The 22,583-nt window shown below is 37.7% G+C and overlaps 1 protein-coding gene and 1 pseudogene across 1 annotated transcript in view; one reads left to right on the top strand and one right to left on the bottom strand.

The window, feature by feature from the left end:
• WDR27 (WD repeat domain 27) overlaps positions 1–22,583 on the bottom strand; it is a 233,972-nt gene that overhangs the window by 33,884 nt on the left and 177,505 nt on the right.
• Positions 14,981–15,509, top strand: LOC120362807 (large ribosomal subunit protein uL23 pseudogene; annotated as a pseudogene).

The raw sequence follows: 22,583 nt of genomic DNA, 5'->3' as shown, positions 1-22,583 counted from the left end.
TTCTTAGTAGAAACAGGGTTTCACCATGTTGGCCAGGCTGTTCTCGAACTCCTGACCTCGTGATCTGCCCTCCTCGGCCTTTATTCTCCAGGCAGCTCTGTGTTTGCATGTAACCAGTGTGATGTGTTAATTACTACTTCTTACAGTGGCAAAGACAGACCCTAAAGGTTCTATTGTAATTTTCTTTCTTTCCTAATAAAAATATATTTAAGTCTTAAATAAACTAAAATATTTCAGCTTTTATTTAAAGTTTGGATACAATGAATTGTATACTTATCACTGTACATTTTTAATTTTAATAAAAGTGAAAGTTTTTGAATAATTATTTGAAGACATATGACCTTCAATTTTTTAATTTCTTACCTTTTTAAAACTTATATTTTATTATAATGGAAAAATATTTGACATTTTCATACTTTACATTATTCCCTTATTTTTTTAATACTTTGAGCCATTGAGAATGAGTACAAGATAAGATGTTAATAGAAATAGAAAACACTAAAAATGAGAATCAGGAAAAAAATAACAATCAAAATAGAAAATCTTCTCAAAGAAATTTACTTATTTTTAATTGCAAAAAAAGAAAGCAGATATGGATTTTACCAAAGTCCATAAAGATCTAATATTGAGTACAAAATTCTTTTTATCAAATTCATAATTTGAAGAGAATTGTCTCAACTTCCTATTTTTTTCCTATTTTATTTTTTCTTATTAATAAATGAGAATTAAATACATTGCCAGTCTTTTAGCAGAACACCCACAAATGCACAATGATAATCACATTCAAGTGTCTTTGAAGTTTTGTTTACTTTAGTCATATAAATGAAATTTTGTTTAGTCATAAAAATATGGCGAGGGAGGTAGTGGAACGCAGGGTTTCGAAGGAAGAAAGCATAGGACACAGGTATGGCCATGTGGAGAGCATAGTGCAGAAGAAGGGAGACAGCCCACATGGTTGAAGTAAGTGGCTTTGCAGGAAAATGGGGTATGAGGTGAGAAGGGGATGTGCTAGACAGAAATGAGTCTTATATCCCATGCCCAGGAGTGACCCGGGACTCCTGAAACTTTTGTGTACAGAAATGACAAAAGTTACTAAATAGGAAATAATGGAGGATGTATTTCCTGAGAAAGATCCATCAGAAAGTAATGCCTAGTTGAAATCTCAGAAGCTCCCTAAAGACAGCAGGAGTAAGGTTTTAGGCACCCTTCTTTACTAGGTCATCCATTCCCTGTGTTCAGAAACAGAAAAGGCAGAGAGGGAAGAGGGAATGAGCCAAGAGCCCACACTAGGTACCATCAGCAATGGAGCTGCAAACACAGGCAGAGACCCCAGGGAAGGAGTTGTGTTCACAGAAACATGTGAGCACCAGCTCATGGTTCCATCTGCTGCAGTGATAAGCACATGCTTCACCTTGAAACTCTCAAGGAAGGTGACAATCCCACAAGAAACCATGCATCACCAACTGGTAATGGTTCTCAAGAAGGTAAGCCTGTGTGTGTGTGTGTGTGTGTGTGTGCGTGCGTGCATGCACATACATGTGTGCATGTGTTCTACCTAACTGCCCTGACTAGAACATCCAGCATAATGATGAATAGAAGTGAGTGGTGAGAATGAACATGCTTGTTTTTCCTCATCTTGGGGAAAGCACCTAGCCTTTCACCATTAAGACTGATGCTAGTCACGGATTTCACAGGTGGCTGTATTAGGCTGAGGAAGCCCTTTTCCATTTGCCACTGTTGCTAAGTGTTTGTACCATGGATGGGAGTTAAATTTTGTCAAAAATTTCCTGTGTATGTTGACATGATTGTGTGGTTTTTGTCTTGCTGCTGTGATGCACTGGATGAGCTAATATTTTCATTTGTTAAACCAACCTTGCATTCTGGGGATGAATCCTACTTCGTGATAGTGTGTAATCCTTTTCATAGATTGCCAGATTTGATTTTATTCCCTCCTCTTCTATCTATTGGAAGAGTTTGTGAAGAATTGGTATTAATTTCCTTTTAAGTGTCTGGTAGGAATAACCAGTGAAGCCATCTTATCCTAGCTTTTCTTTGCGGGAAGTCTTTGTTTATTTTTGTTTAGTTTGTTTACTAAGTTAATCTCTGTACTTGTTATAGATCTATTTCAATGTTCTACTTATTCTTGAGTCAGTTTCAGCAAGTCATGTCTTTCTAGGAATTTGTTCAGTTTATCTATCTCATTTATAATATAGTAGTTAAAATATTCATTGATAATTTTTAAAATCTCTATAAAGTTGGTAGTAATAGTCTCTCTTTTGTTCCTGGTTTTAGTAATTTGAGTCTTCTCTTTTTTTTTTTTTCTTGGTCAGCTCTAGCTTTTATTCTTTGCCTCCCTGCTTTAGGAATTTCACATATTCAACATCTGGATACAGTAATTTGTTAGCCAGGTAAAACATGAACTTATTTATACTTAAGAATATATTAGTATGAAAAATACCTATGAATATCTATTAAATTATTATGTGAATTATTTAAGGTATAATTTTACAAAAAAATAACATCTATAAAATAAAATATGAAATCATTAAAAGGCAAAATTCTAACTAATACTACAAGGCTACCATGGCATAGTGTGAAAACAGCACCAATCCAGGACTCAGGATGCCTCTATGATGCTAGCTCTGCTATGAACTAGCACATAATTTTCAATAAGTAACTTATTTTCTTTTGGCTAAAAATGGAATCAGGTGGCCTTTAGGTCTCATCTGGTATGAAGATTCTATCATTGATACCTAACAGTAGAGTAAACAACTACATTCACATCAGTGTCAGAGCACCTAAGAAACATCAGATAAAATTCTATTCAGATCCAAATAATAAATACAGCTCACCAGACACGCCAGGGTCCATTTTCCCTTTCCATGGTTTTCTTTAAGACTCAAAACTGTATTATTAAATTGTCTTGGATCTGACAATTAAAAGGTATTGGGGCCACATAGGAATACCATGAAGGATTTTAAACTCAAATTCAGCAACAAGGAAAAAATAGGCTAACCTATCAAAAGTCCTTTCTTTCTTTCTTTTATAATCTAACATAAATCATGAACATTCAAAGGCAAAATTCAAAGGCAATAAAATATGTTCCAGTAGTTCACCTTATCCTGGGAAGTGAGGCTTACTGTTGCCCAGATATACTTAATGCAGCTTAAAATGACCATGTCATTCTAAAGTGTGGGGCAATAACTTAACCATGTGCATCTGCCTGTCCAAGACCACCCTGGCTTAGGAAAGCTCCACTTTCATAAAGTATGTGGACCACAGAACTTGGTAAGTCAGACAAGAGCAACAAAGGAGGTTTAAGACGAAGGTTAGAAAATGCAAGTTTCTCACCAGAATTGTACACACTAAATGATAAACAAGAGCGATTATTGTTTAACTCTGACACCCAGTGTATTCACTTCAGAGTAATGTTTCCAGCAGAAAATGCCAGTGCTAAGCCATGGTTCCAGACTTTGTCTCCATTAAATCCAATACTGTTTCCACATACTTAATTTAAAGGAATTAAGACCAATAACTACACACAGGCTGAGAGATCACTTTACAGAAGCAAATCCAGAAGTTGCCAGCATGCCTGTAAGATTTCATCTCTGGAAAGCATTAAATTATCCTTTTGTGCCAACAGCAAAAACAGGCTCAAAAGGAATAAAAATGAAGTACTGGGCTAATAGTTCAAAGAAGCATGAGGCTTTCTGTGATTTATAACTTGAGGACTTCTTCCTTTTAAGATTCCCTTCAGGGAGAGCTTTTAAAAATACAACCATAAGACTTATATCAGGACCACATCTGATGTGAGCCTTGCATAACAGCAAGGACACCCCACTTCCCTCAAGCTCAATCCATGTGTGTCACCAGAGCTGCACTTTCACTCCATCAGTTACAGCAGAGTCCTTAAGGATTTGCAAGGGTGCATTTTCCAAATTAGATCCATTATTTTTATGAACCTCAATTCCAACAAATGCTATGATGAACCTAGGTTTATTTCTAGATATCTGGATCTCCCATTTAAAGTGCAGAATTAATGAAACAGGTCTTATTCTGACATGGATTGCTTATGAAGGAAAAAATACTACTACAAAAGAAAACCATGGCTCTGCCAACCACTGCACAAATGTGTGATCATGCTCACTCACACAACAAATATTCACTAAATGCTCTTTAAGCCAAGCAGTGCTCTAGGCTCTGGGATTTGGTGGCTGGGCTCACAAAAGTGATCAGATGTTAAGTCAAACATAAACCAGAAATCTCACCCAGGACCCAGCTTTTCCAATCATTTCAGGGATACAGCCACCAAGAGGCACCAGAAAAGCAGGAAAAGGTTCCGACATCCTGTGTGGGTCTCCAGGTCTTCCCTTCCCTCTTAGTCTCTGGGCAAGGGACATGGTTTAGTTCACGTTGGGGCAGGGATGCAAGTTATGAAATATCTCCATTTAATACCTCAAATAGCTTTCTGGTTCTCCAGAGGGCCACGACTCATGGATCCATAGACCACATATTTATTTACCATGCAATCCTAACCCAGAGACATCCTGCTAAAACCAGCACATAGAAAAGGGCTCTTTTCATATCAAACATCATGACTCTATTTACCAGGAGGTCCATTATCCTCATATAACAGAGACTCAAGTAGGTCATCTGTCTTACTTCTTTTTCTTCAAGTACCCCCTGGTATTCCTAGTGGCTGAGAGGGAGGAATTGTGGCCAGCTACCTCCCAGACATTAAATAACATAGGCAAGATCTCTCTTCTTGTGTAGCCTCTGCTCTGCGGGGAGGAGCATCCAGTAAGTAAATGTACGAATAGACAAGACAATTTTTGTATTTTTAGTAGAGACAGGGTTTCACCATGTTGGTCAGGCTGGTCTTGAACCCCTGACCTCGTGATCTGCCTGCCTTGGCCTCCCAAAGTGCTGGGATTACAGGTGTAAGCCACCGTGCCCGGCAGATCACTCTTAAGAACAGATATACCATCTTTCACAAGTTAAACTGCTAATTCTTTAAGTCTCTCCTGAAACCAAAAATAGATATTTTCTTTAGAAATGTTATTTTCCTACTCTTCTTATCCTTTTCTTCATTCCAGGAAAACTCACTCCCTTTAGGACCTTGCAATTTCAATTAAGGTCTCCCTTTTCACTGGTTTATTTTTATAGGCTTGCAATATAGTCAAGCCTCCACATAATGGAATATACACACACATACACACACACGTGTGTGTGTGTGTGTGTGTGTGTCATAATATGATATTACAATATGCAGTAATACCAAGATTTTTTGTTCTTCAGTACACATAGTAAATGACATTACTCCTAAGATAAAATTGCATGGAAATACACACATTCCAGGCTACCAAATAAATGTGTAGACCATATAGTTTCTAGCACTTACCCCGTTTTACCTTAATGAAGGAAACATAGCTCAGCTTAAGAAATATTTTATTTTGGAGACAAATTTGAATCTCCTCTCTCCTCTAATTTATTAGAATGGGTTGACATTCTTGTCCCTTATTAATAAGCAATAGCTTAGGGCATAATTCACAACTGGATGGGATGTACACTGTCCTTTCATGGTTTACATGCTTTCCATTTTGTACTAAGGATGTACAGAACTTTGGAATTGTTTTCATTGCACAGCCCCCTGGTCTGCTGACAGCCTCACCATAGCATCCCAGTCCCTTCTGTCTACTGCTTATAAGGACAGGATCTCCACATCGTTCATCGAGGGATCTCCCCCTTTGCCTTAACCCCTGGGTAGCAACTTGGTTGTCACTTGTCCACAGTTAATTGGACCAAGGATAGGCAACTGACCCAGTCATAATATTCCATTTCATGTTCACAGGAAATAGTGATTCCAAATAAAGCTCTGGCAGTCAGCCGTCTCCGTCGGTGTTTCATTTTGCCTACTGTCTCAACTACATCACTTCCTTCTTGCTCTGCAAATCATGTCAGACATCCACCACCATCCCTTACTAAAAACATAACTTAACAAATAACACGATTTACATCTGAATCTAAGTAGTTCAAAGAACTCATACCCCAAATCAACAATCTTTCATCCCAGCCCTCCCCACTCACAAGCCTGCCTCAAAGAGGCAATGTCAGCTCTAAGGCTGACCATGCTGGGTGCTGTTCCTGGACTGATCAAAACCAGCTTGTAGCCTGTCCACAGGTGGGGGTAAAAGAATTTTTAAAAACAAGCTTTTGTCTATTGATTCCCTCTTGTGAAAGAAGAGAGATTACCTCAGCTGCAATAACCCCTGTGGACTTCGTATTCCCAGGGCTACACAATTATATTATCATTTTTACTATTTTCTTCCATTAACCTACACAGACTCCTCTCTCTCAACAATGAGTCCATCAGCAATGCTATCTCCCAACATCAAGCTACCCACCTTTACTTCTCACATCTTTTAGCCAAATTTTAAATGGACAGAGCTGCTAACATTTAGGTGGCTTTCTACAGCTACAACCAGGTTTTCTAACCTTTCCTATGAATGGTATAAAGAAATTCAAAATCAACAATCAGTATTTACTTGCTTTTTCTTGTGTAAAATTATTCATCATGCAGTCAAGTAACATGCTAGGATTGCTCTTCTTTCTCTATGGCCCCTAGAATGATTATTTAGGTAACAAAAGTACGTAATTCCTGGCACCCTGCTGAAATGTACCCTTGCCTCACACCATATAACTTGCTTACAATCACAATGTTTAATATCATATTGACTTCTTTCACATTGAAATCACACATTCTTTTGTTTTCTTAAACTATCTAATTTTCCTTTGATTTCTTATTAATGAAACAAATATTTTTCTCATATCTTGAAGATTTTCTATCTTCTTTTTTTTTTTTTTTTGAGACGGAGTTTCGCTCTCGTTACCCAGGCTGGAGCGCAATGGCGCGATCTCAGCTCACCGCAACCTCTGCCTCCTGGGCTCAGGCAATTCTCCTGCCTCAGCCTCCTGAGTAGCTGGGATTACAGGCACGCACCACCACGCCCAGCTAGTTTTTTGTATTTTTAGTAGAGACGGGGTTTCACCATGTTGACCAGGATGGTCTCGATCTCTCGACCTCGTGATCCACCCGCCTCGGCCTCCCAAAGTGCTGGGATTACAGGCTTGAGCCACTGCGTCTGGCCCTGAAGATTTTCTATCTTCTCAATATTGCTCTTACTGAATAGAATCTCTTTTAAGCCCCAAATTTTCTATCTGCATGAACCTGGGCCTGTTATTTTCTAACCCTGAGATGCAGCTGAGGCCTGAGATTTCCTTCCATTACTCTCCTGGGTTAGATTAGTTATTTCCTAGATTCTGTGCCCTCTCTGTTCTCAGAACCCTCATTTTATTGGTGTATATGCTCAGTTAAACCCTCCAGGAGGAGTGCCTTGGACATGAACACCATTTCTCAGCATCACTGAAGAAATGTTTATTCTAGCATTCAATATAATTGATTGTTTGCTATCTAAAATAAGTCTCCCTCAGAATTTATGATAAATTACAAGGTGAATGAGGAAAAACAGACTCAAATAAAAATGTAATAATGAGCATTAAGGAAAAGCAAAGAAAAAAAATCCCTAAACTAGAAATCAAGTTAAAAAGACATAAAAAGGGCAAGAAAAACAGTAAAATGAATGAGAGGCAAACAAGAAATAACATACATAAAACAAGATTCCCTGAAGACAGTAAAAATAAACAGTGGAAAAAGCCAATATTTAAAACTATAATCTAATAAAAATTTCCAGATTAATAAAAGAGAATACAAATCTATATCCTGACCCACAATGATCTACTCTGAGCTGTGTGTCACTGAAACAATGTGACTTCAGTGATAATCCTCTAGGTTGGATCAGATGAGCAGCAGAGGAATTTGACTGTGTCAAGCACAGCATGCAGGGCAGGGCAGCACCACTGTCGGATCATGTTGATAAGAAAATGTGTGCTGATTTTGGGGTACATGTGAAGAACATGCAAGATTGTTGCATAGGTACACATGTGGCAGTGTGATTTGCTGTCTTCCTCCCCTTCACCTATATCTGGCATTTCTACCCATGCTGTCTCTCCCCAACTCCCCAAGCCCCGCTGTCCCTCCCCTATTTCCTCCCAACAGACCCCAGTGTGTAGTGCTCCCCTCCCTGTGTCCATGTGTTCTCATTGTTCAACACCTGCCTATGAGTGAGAACATGAGGTGTTTGATTTTCCGCTCTTCTGTCAGTTTGCTGAGAATGATGGTTTCCAGGTTCATCCATGTCCCTACAAAGGACACAAACTCATCGTTTTTGATGGCTGCATAATATTCCCTGGTGTATATGTGCCACATTTTCCCTGTCCAGTCTATCATCAATGGGCATTTGGATTGGTTCCAGGTCTTTGCTATTGTAAACAGTGCTGCAATGAACATTCGTGTGCATGTGTCCTTATAGTAGAATGATTTATAATTCTTTGGATATATACCCAGTAATGGGATTGCTGGGTCAAATGGAATTTCTATTTCTAGGTCCTTGAGGAACCACCACACTGTATTCCACAGTGGTTGAACTAGTTTACACTCCCACCAACAGTGTAAAAATGTTCCTATTTTTCCACTTCCTCTCCAGCAACTGTTGTCTCCTGATTTTTTAATGATTGCCATTCTAACTGGCTTAAGATGGTATCTCAATGTAGTTTTGATTTGCATTTCTCTAATGACCAGTGATGATGAGCCTTTTTTTTTTATGTTTGTTGGCCTCATGTATGTCTTCTTTTGTAAAGTAAAAAAGAAAATGTGGCACATATATACCATGGAATACTATGCAGCCATAAAAAAGAATGAATTCATGTCCTTTGGTGGGACATGGATGAAGCTGGAAACCATCATTCTCAGCAAACTAACGCAGGAACAGAAAACCAAACACCACATGTTCTCACTTAAAAATGGGAGTTGAACAATGAGAACATACGGGTACAGGGAGGTGAACATCACACACCAGGGCCTGTTGAGGGTGGCAGGGGCAAAGGGAAGGATAGCATTAGGAGAAATACCTAATGTAGATGATGGGTTGATGGGTGCAGCAAACCACTATGGCACATGCATAACTATGTAACAAACCTGCACGTTCTGCACCTGCATTCCCAAAATTTAAGTATAATAAAAATAAATCAATAAATAAATAAAAAAGAAAATGTGTGCTGAAAATTGCAGAGCCAGGCTGCCTGGCCTTCGGGTATGAGACCATAGGAAAATAGCTTTATCATGCAGGAACTTGGGTGTTCTCTAACCACAAACTCTTTTTGAGGGATCTAATAGAAGAAAAGCTTGGTCTAACTGAGAGATGTCTAGAAAATTTTCAGCAAAAGGATTGATGGCCCCGGTAACCCCTATTAGTTGCATCCATAAGCAAATCTGGCAAATGGAAAAGAAAAAAGTACTTAATGAATTTTATACTCTATCCAAGAAGTAGGCATAAATCAAGCAAATCTTGAGACCTAAAAAATTCTTAAGTGATAAATAATGATGATAAATCTTAACATATCACTTAATAAAGATTAATTATTTTCTTAATGAATGACTATTGCTAGTTTTTCTCCTCCTCCAGACAAATAGGGAACAAAATTTTATATTAAGTGAACAATTTCATGATTTCTGAAAACAAACTGTTACATGGGTCCACTGCTCCTCCTTCAAAACTTTTTATAATAAAAAGCTGTAGATTTTAGCTATTTGCAGAAATCCTGAGGATGACAGTTTCATACTGTATTGTCTAATATATCTCATAATTTAATTTAAAAGTGAGTTTAAGGAGGTAAAAATATATGTACAAAAATGCCAGTTTATCAATGAATCATCAAATTGGTAGTTAAAAGTTTAATGATAAATAGTATATTTATATCATTTCAAAGCATCTAGCCAAAAACCACTTCTTAATTTTATAAAGAAAAAAAAAATTAAAAAAAAAGAAAATACTGACTTTATAATAGGGAAATCTGATGAGCAGTATCTAAGCCAGTTATTAAACAAACTAGTTGGAACAAACCAATATCATTTAACTGCTGATATAAGAAAAATATGACTTTGTTTCTGTGGCATTTCTGGCCCCAAAAAAATCTAATTAAAAGAAAATATCAAAAAAGTCAAATAAGAAAAATTTTACAAAAGAATTGACCCTCACTTTTTTAAAATGTCAAGGTCAAGAAAGACAGAAAGGCTTAGAATGTATTCCAAGAGACTAAGATAAAATAACTAAATGAAATGCATCATCCTGAAGTAGAAAAATGTGACAAAGCATTTTTAAATGTTAAAATTGGAAGTGAACTGCAGAGTAGATAAACAGAGAATAGCCTTGTATTAATGTTACATTTCCTGACTTTGGTAACTGTCCTCCACTTATGTAAGGGGATGTACCAGGTCTTAGGGAATACATACTAAAGTGCTTAGGCATAAAGGGAATCATATTTCAACGAACTCTCAGGCAGTTTGAAAACTAAATGTATAATATATACAATCTAATAAAAATATGTAAGCCATATGTATAATCTTAAATTTTCCAGTAGCCATATTTTAACAAGTAATTTGATATTTGAGTTAATTCAGTACACAAAAATATTTCAATACATAATCAAGATAAAAATTATCATTGAAAAAACATATCTTTTGTATGTCTTCAAAATCTCATGTGTATTTTAGACTTACAGAGCATCTCAGCATGGACTAACCAGAGTGAAGGTGCTAATCAGCTACACGAAGGAAGAATGAGAAGGAAGGAATATGAATAAATAATAACTCAGTAAAGAAAATTATTTTATTTACATGTATAAATAAAATAATTATTTAATCTGGGTAAAATATATATAGTATTTTATATAATTTTGTTTTTTTCTATAAATTTCAAATAATATCAAAATTTTTTAAATTACAAAAGTTAAGCAAAAAATGATAAGAAAATGCAATGAACAACTTTACACCAACAAATTTGAAAACTCGGCAAATAGGTAAAGTTCTACAGAAATGTTTTACCAAACTGAGTACAAGGAACTATTTAAAACCAGAATAATCCCATCATAGGACAGCAGTTCTTAAAAGCTGTAGTCTTAATACCCTCTTCATACTCTTAAATTATTGAGGATTCCAAAGGGCTTTTACTCATATGGGTCATTTCCATCAATATTTGGCAAATTAGAAATTAAAAATGAAAAGTTTTAAAAATATGTATTTATGAATTTAATAATAAATCCATTACCTTTTAACATAACTTATTTTTAAAAGTAATTGTATTTTCCAAAACAAAAACAAACTTGGTGAGAAGAGTGTCGTGGTTTTATATTTTTTCATATCTCATTAATGTCTAACCTAATAGAAGACAGCTGGATCCTCACATCTGCTCAGCATTCAGTCTGTTGCAATCTGTTGTGTGGGTTGAAGACATGAAGTTGGGAAAGGAAGAATTATTTTTAATAGTAGTTTCAGATAATTGTGAATATTGTTTTTTTAATACTACTTCAAAAAATGATGAGTATATATTTTTTAAAGGTTATGTGAGTTGTGAAATTTGAAAGCTTGTCAATAAATTGTTTGCATTTGAAGCATTAAAATCTACTGGCCCACTTTGAATAGATTTTCACTAATGAATAATTTTGTAACAACATGCATTAATCATATAGCAAACATCGGTTTACTGAGTTATGCAGACTTCAAATACTGACATATTATATGATACAGCATCAAAATATCACAGTTAACCACACCAATAAGCTAAAAAAGAAAAATTATATGATATCAATTGGTGCAGAAAAGTATTTGAAAAAGGCAACACGTATTTATGATAAACAGCAATTCAGCATGAGTGGAGCATTGATATCAACAGCATCAAAAAAATACAACTAATGTCAGACTTAATGGTGATGATTGGATGCTTTCCCCTAAGTTTGGGTGTAATGAGAAAATGTCTACTCTCACACCCTCAGTCCACATACTACTCTAGAGTCTAGCAACTGAGATAGGCAAGAGTAGGACAGATTTGGGGGAGGAATGGACTGTCCCTACTTGCAGATGGCATGCTTATTTACAGAGAAAATCCCAAGAAATTTATAAAAAAACAAATCAAAACAAAAAAAACTTCTTAAAACTAATAAGTAAATTCATCAAAGTTGCAGGATATAATATCATCACACAAAGTCAGTCTGAACATCTTTTTCTTTTCTTTTCTTTTCTTTTTTTTTGAGATTGAGTCTTGCTCTGTCACTGCACCCAGCCTGGGGTGCAGTGGTGAGAGCTCAGCTCACCGCAACCTCTGCCTCCCAAGTTCAAGTGATTCTCTTACCTCAGCCTCCTGAGTAGCTGAGACCACAGGCACCACCACACCTGGCTAGCTTTTGTATTTTTAGCAGAAATGGGGTTGGCCAGGATAGTCTCAAACTCCTGGCCTCAAGTGATCCACCTGCTTTGGCCTCCCAAAGTGCTGGGATTACAGGTGTGAGCCACTGCACCAGGCCCAAATCAGCCTAATTTCTATATAGTAACAATGATCATGTGGAAACCAACTTTAATTTACAATTATTCTAAAGAAAATTATATACCTAGTATAACTTTTTAAAAAAAGTTTATAGTATTGCATGCTGACAATTATAAAATGTTGACACAAAATGTTGATAAATAAAATTAAATGTCAAAATAAATGGAAAGATAAACCATGCTACATGGACTGGAAGACTCAACATAGTAAAAATGTAAATTCTCTCCCACATTTATCTATAAGGTTAATGCAATTTTTATCAAAATCCCAAAAAGAATTTTTGTAGACACAGACAAGCTTATTCTAATATTTATCTCGAATGGCACAAGCCCAAACATAGCTAAAACTTGACAAACAAGAATATAATGAGAGGAATTACTCTACCTCGCAGTATAGCTTACTATACAGCAACACCAATCAAGTGAGTATGGCAGTGGGTGAAGAGATGTGACATGGAGCAATGAGACAGGATAGAGAATGAAGAAACAGACCCACACAAATATGCCCAACTGATATTTGATAAAGGTGTAAAAGAAATTATAAAATTGTTAGAAAAACAAATAGGAAAACATCCATGGGATCTAGGGTTAGGCAGAGTTCTCAGACTGCATCAAAGAAGAATCCATGAAAAGAAAAATTGATAAATTATACCTCATCCAGCTGGGCCTGGTGACTCACACCTGTAATCCCAGTACTTTGGGAGGCTGAAGCAGGTGGATAGCTTGAGCCCAGGAGTTTGAGGTGGTGAGACCCCATCTCTACATAAACATATAAAAATTAGTGCAACATGGTGGTGTCTATAAACCCTGGTACTCAGGAGGCTGACATGAGAGCATCACTTGAGCCCAGGAGGCAGAGACTGCAGTGAGCTGAGATCACACCACTGTGCTCCAGCCTGGGAGACAGAGTGAGACCCTGTCTCTGAAAAATAAAAATAAAACACTTTTGCTCTGTGAAAGACCCTGTTAAGAGGATAAAAGGTGAAAAAGCAAGATGAAAAGGAGAACATATTTTCAAGCTAATTATCTGACAGAAGACTAGTATCTAGACTACATGCTTTATATAATACACAAATATATAAATTGTATGATATATAGTGATTATATATATATATATGAAATGACTCAAAACTCATCAGGAAAACAACAAACAGTGCAATTAGAAAAAGGGAATAAAGACAGAAAAAGAGTAAGAGATATGAACAGATAATCTGTAGGCCACTAAGAAGTTTACATAGATGACAAGTAAGCATGTTAAAGATGCTGAGCCTCACCAGCCATTAAGGAAATGCAGATCAAAGCCGCAAGTGAGGTTTCTATCAGACACATCTATCTCTGCCTCAAATAGAAAACAGTGACACCATCCAATGCTAGCAAAGACAAGAAGAAATAAATCGCTCACACACACTTGGGAATGTAAGAAGGTACGGTCACTCTGAAAACAGTTCAGTGTTTCCAATAAAATGAAACAAGCAAGTGCCCAACAACCCAGCACCTGCATACCTAGACATTTGCCCCAGAGGAGAGACAACTTCTGTTCACAAAAAACCTGTGTACAGGAGCATTCATGGCAGCCCTATCTGTGACAGCTGTGCCAAGGGAACCTGGACTCTAGCTGCTACAGGAAGCTGACTCACTGCTAGCCTTCATGGACACTCCCTTCTGCTTCCCTTTCGAATTTTCCTGGGCCCGCAGGAGCTCAGGGAGAGCCGGGGACACTGAGGATAGGGCAGATGTGTATCCACGGTTTCCTCAGACTTGCCTGGCTGCAGATTCTAAACCATTGAAGCCACCCTCTTCATGCCACTGAGCATACCTGAGGCCATCTCTTCTCCAGTTTCCAGATGAGAAATAGGACATAAACCCCTTCTACCCCTAGACCCTCAAACCTATCATGGAAGGGTTCCACAGCTCAAGCAAAGCTTAGCATGGATGCTATGGTTGAGGAGCTACCACAAAATGAGAATAATTTTATGAAAGAAACTTTATAATATCTCTAGCTGTCTGGCCATGTTTCTAATCAACAATAACTATACTAGGAGTTCTGGCTTATGTAAAACTCAAACTACTGGAGAGACTTCACAGTCCCTGCTTAGTTTGTTAGAGACAATTTTTACTTATAATCTAGCTCTTAGCTATGTTCTGACAAGTCAAAGTGGGGAGATAGCCAGGAAAAAAAGAGAGAGGACACAAATTACTAATATCAGAAATGAAAGAGGGGATACAAGTACAGATCTTATAAGAAAGATAAAAAAGGAATTCTATGCACAATTTTATGCTCATAAATGTGATAACCTACACAAAATGGACTAATTCCTTGAAATACACAATATGCCAAAACTCACACAAGAAGAAACAAGCAATCTAAATAAGACTACAGTATATCTCAAATTCAATCAATAATTAATAACTGTTCAAAACAGAAATCACCAGGCCCAGGTTTGCTGGTGAATTACACTAGAATTTAAATAAGAAATGACTCTGTAGATGGCGCCGAAAGCGAAGAAGGAAGCTCCTGCCCCGCCTAAAGCCGAAGCCAAAGCGAAGGCTTTAAAGGCCAAGAAAGCAGTGTTGAAAGGTGTCCACAGCCACAAAAAAAAGAAGATCTGCACGTCACCCACCTTCCGGCGGCCCAAGACACTGCGACTCCGGAGGCAGCCCAAATATCCTCGGAAGAGCGCCCCCAGGAGAAACAAACTGGACCACTATGCTATCATCAAGTTTCCGCTGACCACTGAGTCTGCCATGAAGAAGATAGAAGACAACAACACACTTGTGTTCATTGTGGATGTTAAAGCCAACAAGCACCAGATCAAACAGGCTGTGAAGAAGCTCTATGACATTGATGTGGCCAAGGTCAACACCCTGATTCGGCCTGATGGAGAGAAGAAGGCATATGTTCGACTGGCTCCTGATTACGATGCTTTGGATGTTGCCAACAAAATTGGGATCATCTAAATGGAGTCCAGCTGGCTAATTCTAAATATATGTATATCTTTTCAACATAAAAAAAAAAAAAGAAATGACTCCAATTCTCTATAATATCCTTCAAAGCATAGAAACAGAAAGAATGCTTCTAAACTCATTCTATGAGGCCAGTATTACTCTACAAAAAAAAAAAAAAAAAAAAAAAAAAAAAAAAAAAAAAAAAAAAAAAAACAAGGACAGTACAATTAAAAAAAAAAAAAACAAGGTAGAGATTAACATTTCTCATTTACACAGACAGAAAAATCCTCAATAAAATATTAACAAGTTGACTCCAACAGTGTCCAAAGAAATTATACACCTTGACCAGGTGGGATTTATCCCAGGCATGCAAGGCTGATTCAACATTTTAAAATCAATTGATGTAATCTATCCCATCAATAGACTAAAAAAAATCAACAGATGCAGAAAATCATTTGACAAAATATAACACCCATTCATAATAACAATTATTGGTAAACTAAAAACAGAGGGAAACTTCTTCAATTTCATAAAGAATATCTACCAAAAATCTATATCTAACATCACACTTAAAAGTGAGAAATTTAAAGCTTTCCCATTAAGATCAGGAACAAAGCAAGGATGTCCCCCTTCACCACTGCTTTTTAACATTGTACTGGAATTCCTAGCTAATGCAATCAGATAAGAAAAGGAAATAAAACATATACAGATTGATAAAGAAGAAATTGAGACTGCTTTTGTTTACAGATGACATGATTGTCTGCTTAAAACATTTGAAAGAATTCCCCCCCCCCCAAAAAAAAATTCTGGAACAAACAGTGGTTTTAGCAGGGCTACAGAATTCAAGGTTAATATACAAAAGTTAATCACTTTCCTATATACCAGCAATAAAGAAGTGGAATTTGAAATTAAAAACACAATATCATTTACATTAGCACCCAAAAAATGAAATAGGTATAAATCTAGTGAAATAAGTACAATATATATGTGAGTAAAATGACATAACTCTAATGAAGGATATCAAAGAGGAACTAAATAAATGGAGAACTGTTCCATGTCCATGAATAGGAAGACAATACTGTCAAAGTATCAATTCTTCCCAGTTGGATCTATAGCTTCATTGCAATCCCAATCAAAATTGCAGCCAATTATTTTGTGTATATCAACAAAATGATTCTGAAGCTTATATAGAAAGGCAAAAAATCTATAATAAATAATAATTTATTGTATTTTTCAAACAGCTAGAAGAGAGGATTTTGAATTTTACCAACACCAGGAAATCAGAAAGATTTGAAATGATTGTTATGCTAATTACCCTGATTCGATCACTATACAGTGTATGCATGTACAATATATATCCCACTGTATATATGAAAAGCAAAATATCTTTCATATATACATAGAAATATTTAATATTTCATATACTGAGATTAGCCAACTCAGTATTGAAAGAGTAGAACAAAGTTAAAAGGGTAACATTTCCCGACTTCAAGACTTGCTATGAATCTATGGTAATCAAGAAAGTCTGGTGTTGAAAAAAGAAGAGACAAACAGAGCAATGGGAAAGAATAGAGAACCCAGAAATAGACAGACCCACAGAATACAGCCAATGGATCTTTGACAGAGGAGCAAAGATAATACAATGAAGAAAAAAGTCTTTCAGCAAATGGTGCTACAGAACAACTGGACATACACATGCAAAAAAAAAAAAAATGAATCTAGACATAGACCTTACACTTTTCACACAAAAGTTAACTTAGTACTGATCGCAAACCTAATGGCAAAATGCAAAGCTGTATAATTCCTAGAAGATAACAGAGAAGAAAACCTAGGTAATCTTGGATATGGCAATGACTTTTTAGCTACAACAAAAGAAGCCATGATCTACGAAAGAATAATTGATAATCAGGACTGCACTGAAACTAAAAACGTCTCTGAAAAAGATAATGTCAAGTGAACAAGAAGACAAGCCACAAACTGGGAGAAAATAATTGCAAAAGACAATCCGATAAAGAATGCTAATATATGTGAAAGAAAATAACCCAATTAAAAATTGGGCCAAAAACCTCAACAGATGCCTCATCAAAGAGGACTTACCAATGGCCAATAAACATATAAAAATGCTGCACATCATATGCATCAGGAAAATGCACATCTAAACAACAAGATACTTTGCACACCTATGAGAATGGCTAGAGTCCAGAACACGGACAACACCAAATGCTGGTGAGGATGCGGAGCAACAGGAACTCCCATTCGTTGCTGGTAGGAATGCAAAATGATGCAGCCTTTTTGGAAGACAATTGGCAGTTTCTCACAAAAGTAAACATATGCTTACCATGCAGTTCAGCAACTTTACTCCTTGGTATTTACCAAAAGCAGCTGAAAATTGTTGATCACACAAAAAAACTGCACACAGATGTTTACAGCAGCTTTATTCATAATTGCCAAAATATGAAATCTACAAAGATGTGCTTCAGTAGGTGAACTAATAAATAAAACTGTGGTGCATCCAGACAATTGACTGTTACACAGCACTAAAAAGAAGTGAGCAAGCAAGCCATGAAGACATGGAGGAAGATTAAACACAGGCTATACAGAGAAAGGCACCCATCTGAATAGGCTGCCTGCTGTGTGATTCCAATTCTATGATCTCCTGGAAAAGGCAACACTATGGAGACAGGAAAGAAATTAGTGGTTGCCAGGAGTTAGGAAGGAGAGAGGGATGAATAGGCAGATTCTCAAGGTAGTGGAACTACAGTATGTAGAGAACATATGCTATGATGCCGTCATGGTGGATGCTGCCATTATACACCTGTCAGAACCCATAGAAGGCACACCAGCATGAGTGAACCCTGGTAAACTGTGGACTTTGGTGACGATGATGTGTCAACCTAGGTTTATCAACAATGGTATTTGTAACAAGTGTGCCACTCTGATGGAAGGTGTGGACAGCAGGCCAGCGGGGACATGGGAAATCTCCATACCTTCCTCACAATGTTGCTGCGAGCCTAAAACTGCTCTTTAAAAATAATTCGTTTAACTTTCAGAAAAGCTGCAGATATCATTATAAGAATGTTCAGTTACTTTTTATGTTTCTAAAAGAGCACATTTAGCATCAACAAGAAGGCTGATGAGTCTAGGCACTCCCGTCCAGAGTGGGTGAAGCAGTACTAGGGTACCATGCCCACAGATCCACTTAATGTTTGAGGGTCATTCTGAGTTATTTTTATTTTCTTTTTCTTTTTTTCATTTTTTTTTAAAAAAAGAAAAGAAAGAAAAACTAATCAATTAATTTTTTTAAAAATGAAGGAGAGGAAGAAAGAGGAAGAGGAAGAGGGAGAGAGAACAGAAGTGTTGCTTTGTTGCCCAGGCTAGAATGCAGTCTAAAAATGGGTATTGAAAACCTCTTTTATACCAATAATTGTGCTTAACAAAGGAGACAGGAAAAAAATGAGGGAAGAAAATAAGAAACAAGCAGCCAACCAATATTTCATTTAAACCTGTAAGTAGGTGTGATGTGGTGCCAATAAGAGTGTACATTTTGTGTATTTAAAGTGGAGAGTTCTATAAATGTTTATTGTTTACTTGTTCTGGATCTGAGTTCAAGTCCTGGATATCATTGCTAATTTTCCGTCTCATTGATCTGTCTAATATTGATGTTGAAGTGTCCCATTGTTATTGTGTGGGAGTCTAAGTCTCTTTGTAAGTCTTATGTATCTGAGTATTCCTGTATTGGGTGCGTATATATTTAGGATCCTTAGCTCTTCTTGTTGCATTGATCCTTTTACTGTTATGTAATGTCTTTCTTTGCCTCTTTTGATCTTTGTTGCTTTAAAGTTTATTTTATCAGAGGTGAGAACTGCAACTCCTGCTTTTTATTTATTTATTTATTTTTGCTCTCCATTTGGTTGGTAAATCTTTCTCCATCCCTTTGTTTTGAGTCTTTGTGTATCCTTGTATGTGAGATGGATCTGGATGCAGCATACCAATGGGTTTTGGCTGTGTCTTTTGATTGGGGGATTTAGTTGATTTAAATTTAGGATTAATAATAATATTTGTGAGTTTAATACTGCCATTTGATGTTAGCTGGCTGCTTTGCCCATTCGTTGATGTAAATTCTTCATTATGTTGATGCTCTTTACTTTTTGGTATATTTTTGGAAAGGCTGATACGGGTTGTTCCTTTCTATGTGTAGTGGTTCTTTCAAAAGCTCTTGTAAAGCAGGCCTGGTGGTGATGAAATCTCTGAGTACTTGCTTGTTCACAAAAGATTTTATTTTTCCTTTGCTTATGAAGCTTTGCTATGAAGCTTAATTTGGCTGGATATGAAATTTTGGGTTGAAAGTTCTTTTCTTTAAGGATGTTGAATATTGGCCCCCGCTCTCTTCTGGCTTGCAGGGTTTCTGCTGAGAGATTTGCTGTAAGTCTGATAGGCTTCCCTTTGTGAGTAATCCGACCTTTCTCTCTGGCTGCCCTTAGTGTTTTCTCCTTCATTTCAACCCTGGTGAATCTGACGATTATGTGCCTTGAGGTTGGTCTTCTTGAAGAATGTCTTTGTATTTTATTTACCTTTTTTATTGTATTTTATTTATTTATTTATTTATTTTTTGATACAGGGTATCATTCTATCATCCAGGCTGGAGTGTAGTGGCACAATCTCAGCTCACTGCAACCTCTGCCTCCTGGGTTCAAGCAATTCTCCTGACTCAGCCACCTGAATACCTAAGATTGGAGGCATGTGCCACCACGCTTGGCTAATTTTTGTATTTTTAGTAGAGACAGGGTTTCACCATGTTTTCCAGGCTGTTCTTGAACTGCTGGCCTCAAGTGATCCACCTATCTCAGCTTCCCAAAGTGCTGGGATTATAGGTGTGTGCCAGCACACCTGGCCTTATTTAATTTTAAGACAAGGTCTCACTCTGTTGCCCAGGCTGGAGTGCAGTGACTCAATCATAGCTCACTTGCAGCCTTCACTTCCTGGGCTCAAGCAGTCCTCCTACTTCAGCATCCCAAGTAGCCAGGACCACAGGCATGTGCCACCATGCCTGGCTAATATTTGTAAAGAGCGGGTCTTTCAAGACCAGCTGGTCTTGAACTCCTGGACTCAAGTAGTCTGCCTGCCTAGGTCTCTCAAAGTGGAGGGTTTACAGGTGTGAGCCACTGTGTCTGGCCATTTTGAGTTATCTTTATGTGGGCATAAATTAAAATAAATAAGGAAAGTGAACTCTTCTAAGAAAAAATAAATGAGGAAAAATATTACAAAATTCCAAAGGCAATTGGGCTAGCATGTCCATTGATGCTATTTGGAAAGGTGAATGAGTCTCCACTTTATAAAAATCATATTTCATTTGGACTAAACCACTACAGTAAACAAACTGACTTCTACTACCCCTACAGCTAATGTGCAAGGCTCTAATCACTTTATTACGTAACTTAGACACAAAGAGACCCCATGTCCACCTTCACTGGGCCCCCCTTATCTGGGCTATGTTTTTCATAGAACTTACCACTGTCTCTCCCGATTTATTGCGGTCACCTCCTAGTTGGTCTCCATGTCCACCCTCTTCCTCTAGAGATTTTTCTCAACACAACAACCTTAGTGGTTCTCTTAAAACAGGAGGAAGACCCAGCACTTTGGCAGGCCAAGGCGGATGGATCATCTGAGGTCAGGAGTTTGAGACCAGCCTGGTCAACATGGTGAAACTCCGCCTTTACTGAAAATACAAAAACAAAAAGAAAAATTAGCCAGGCACGGTGGTGAGCACCTGTAGACCTAGCTTCTTGCGAGGCTGAGGCAGGACAATTGCTTGAACTCAGGTGGTGGAGGCTGCAGTGAGCCGAGATTGCACCATGGCATTCCAGCCTGGGCCACAAGAGCTAGACTCCAACTCAAAAAAAAAAAAAAAAAAAAGTCTCATTAGCAGCCAGAGAGTAAGGATGATTCTGGCTTTGAAGGCCACGTGACTTGCATCATGACTACTCAAATCCACTGCTGCTATCCTGAACGCAGTCACAGTTGACACTTAGACAAATGCCTGCACGCTGATAAAACTTTACTTACAAAAACAGTGTCATCTGCAGACCCATGTCTTAGAAGCCAAATTTTTCTCAGCTGTCTACTCAAAACCCTCCCATGGCTTTTGTCCCATGCAGAGAAGCTGCATACAGAAAGGCATCTGGGGTCCGTGCCCCACTGCCCCCCACCACTCAGGAGGTCTTCTGCTCACTGCTGCCCCAGTGTTCATCTTGCTCCTCCAAGCATCCAGGCTCCGGCCTGTGTTCTCATCGTCCTGCCACCTGGCAGTTACACAGCCCACCCTGACCACACATTCAGAATCACAGTCCCCACCTGCACAAGCCGCCCCCACTTCCTTTCATTTAGTCATAGAACCTGTGGCCTTTTCTTAAGCACATAACTGACCACTCATTTTAATACTGTTCATCTGCCCCACTGCACAAACACAATGCACTGAAATGCCAGCTCCACAAGGACTTTCAGCCTGTGCCCACTGCACTCCTCACTCCCAGCGCAATGCCTGAATGCAGAGGACATGGAATACAGCTGTGTTGGACAAATGATATCTATTTAACAGCCTTAACCCCTGCAGTAGCTCCTTCATAAACCTTTCTTGAATTAACTTAATAATATTTCACTGATGAAACTAGCAATAAAAGAGGTGAAATAACTTGTCCAAGGTCATATAGCCAGTAAGAGGTAAAGGCAAGATTCATACCAGGTTCCACTGAAGAAAGGGCTTGCTCTAATCATTCAACTGCCTCACTGGAACCTTATTTATTGTGATGCAATTATCCCTCACTATCTTCTACTATCTAATGTTTAAACATTGTTAGTGGCATTTTATCACCATATATGTAAAAAGAATTGTATTTCCATGCATGCCATCTGTAATTGAAGATTTTTTTTTTTTTTTGAGATGGAGTTTCACTCTTGTTACCCAGGCTGGAGTGCAATGGCGCGATCTCGGCTCATCGCAACCTCTGCCTCCTGGGTTCAGGCAATTCTCCTGCCTCAGCCTCCTGAGTAGCTGGGATTACAGGCACACGCCACCATGCCCAGCTAATTTTTTGTATTTTTAGTAGAGACGGGGTTTCACCATGTTGACCAGAATGGTCTCGATCTA

The sequence above is a fragment of the Saimiri boliviensis genome, chromosome 4, assembly GCF_048565385.1.
Source record: "Saimiri boliviensis isolate mSaiBol1 chromosome 4, mSaiBol1.pri, whole genome shotgun sequence".
Lineage (NCBI taxonomy): Eukaryota > Metazoa > Chordata > Mammalia > Primates > Cebidae > Saimiri > Saimiri boliviensis.
This window is presented reverse-complemented; position numbering and strand designations above follow the sequence as displayed.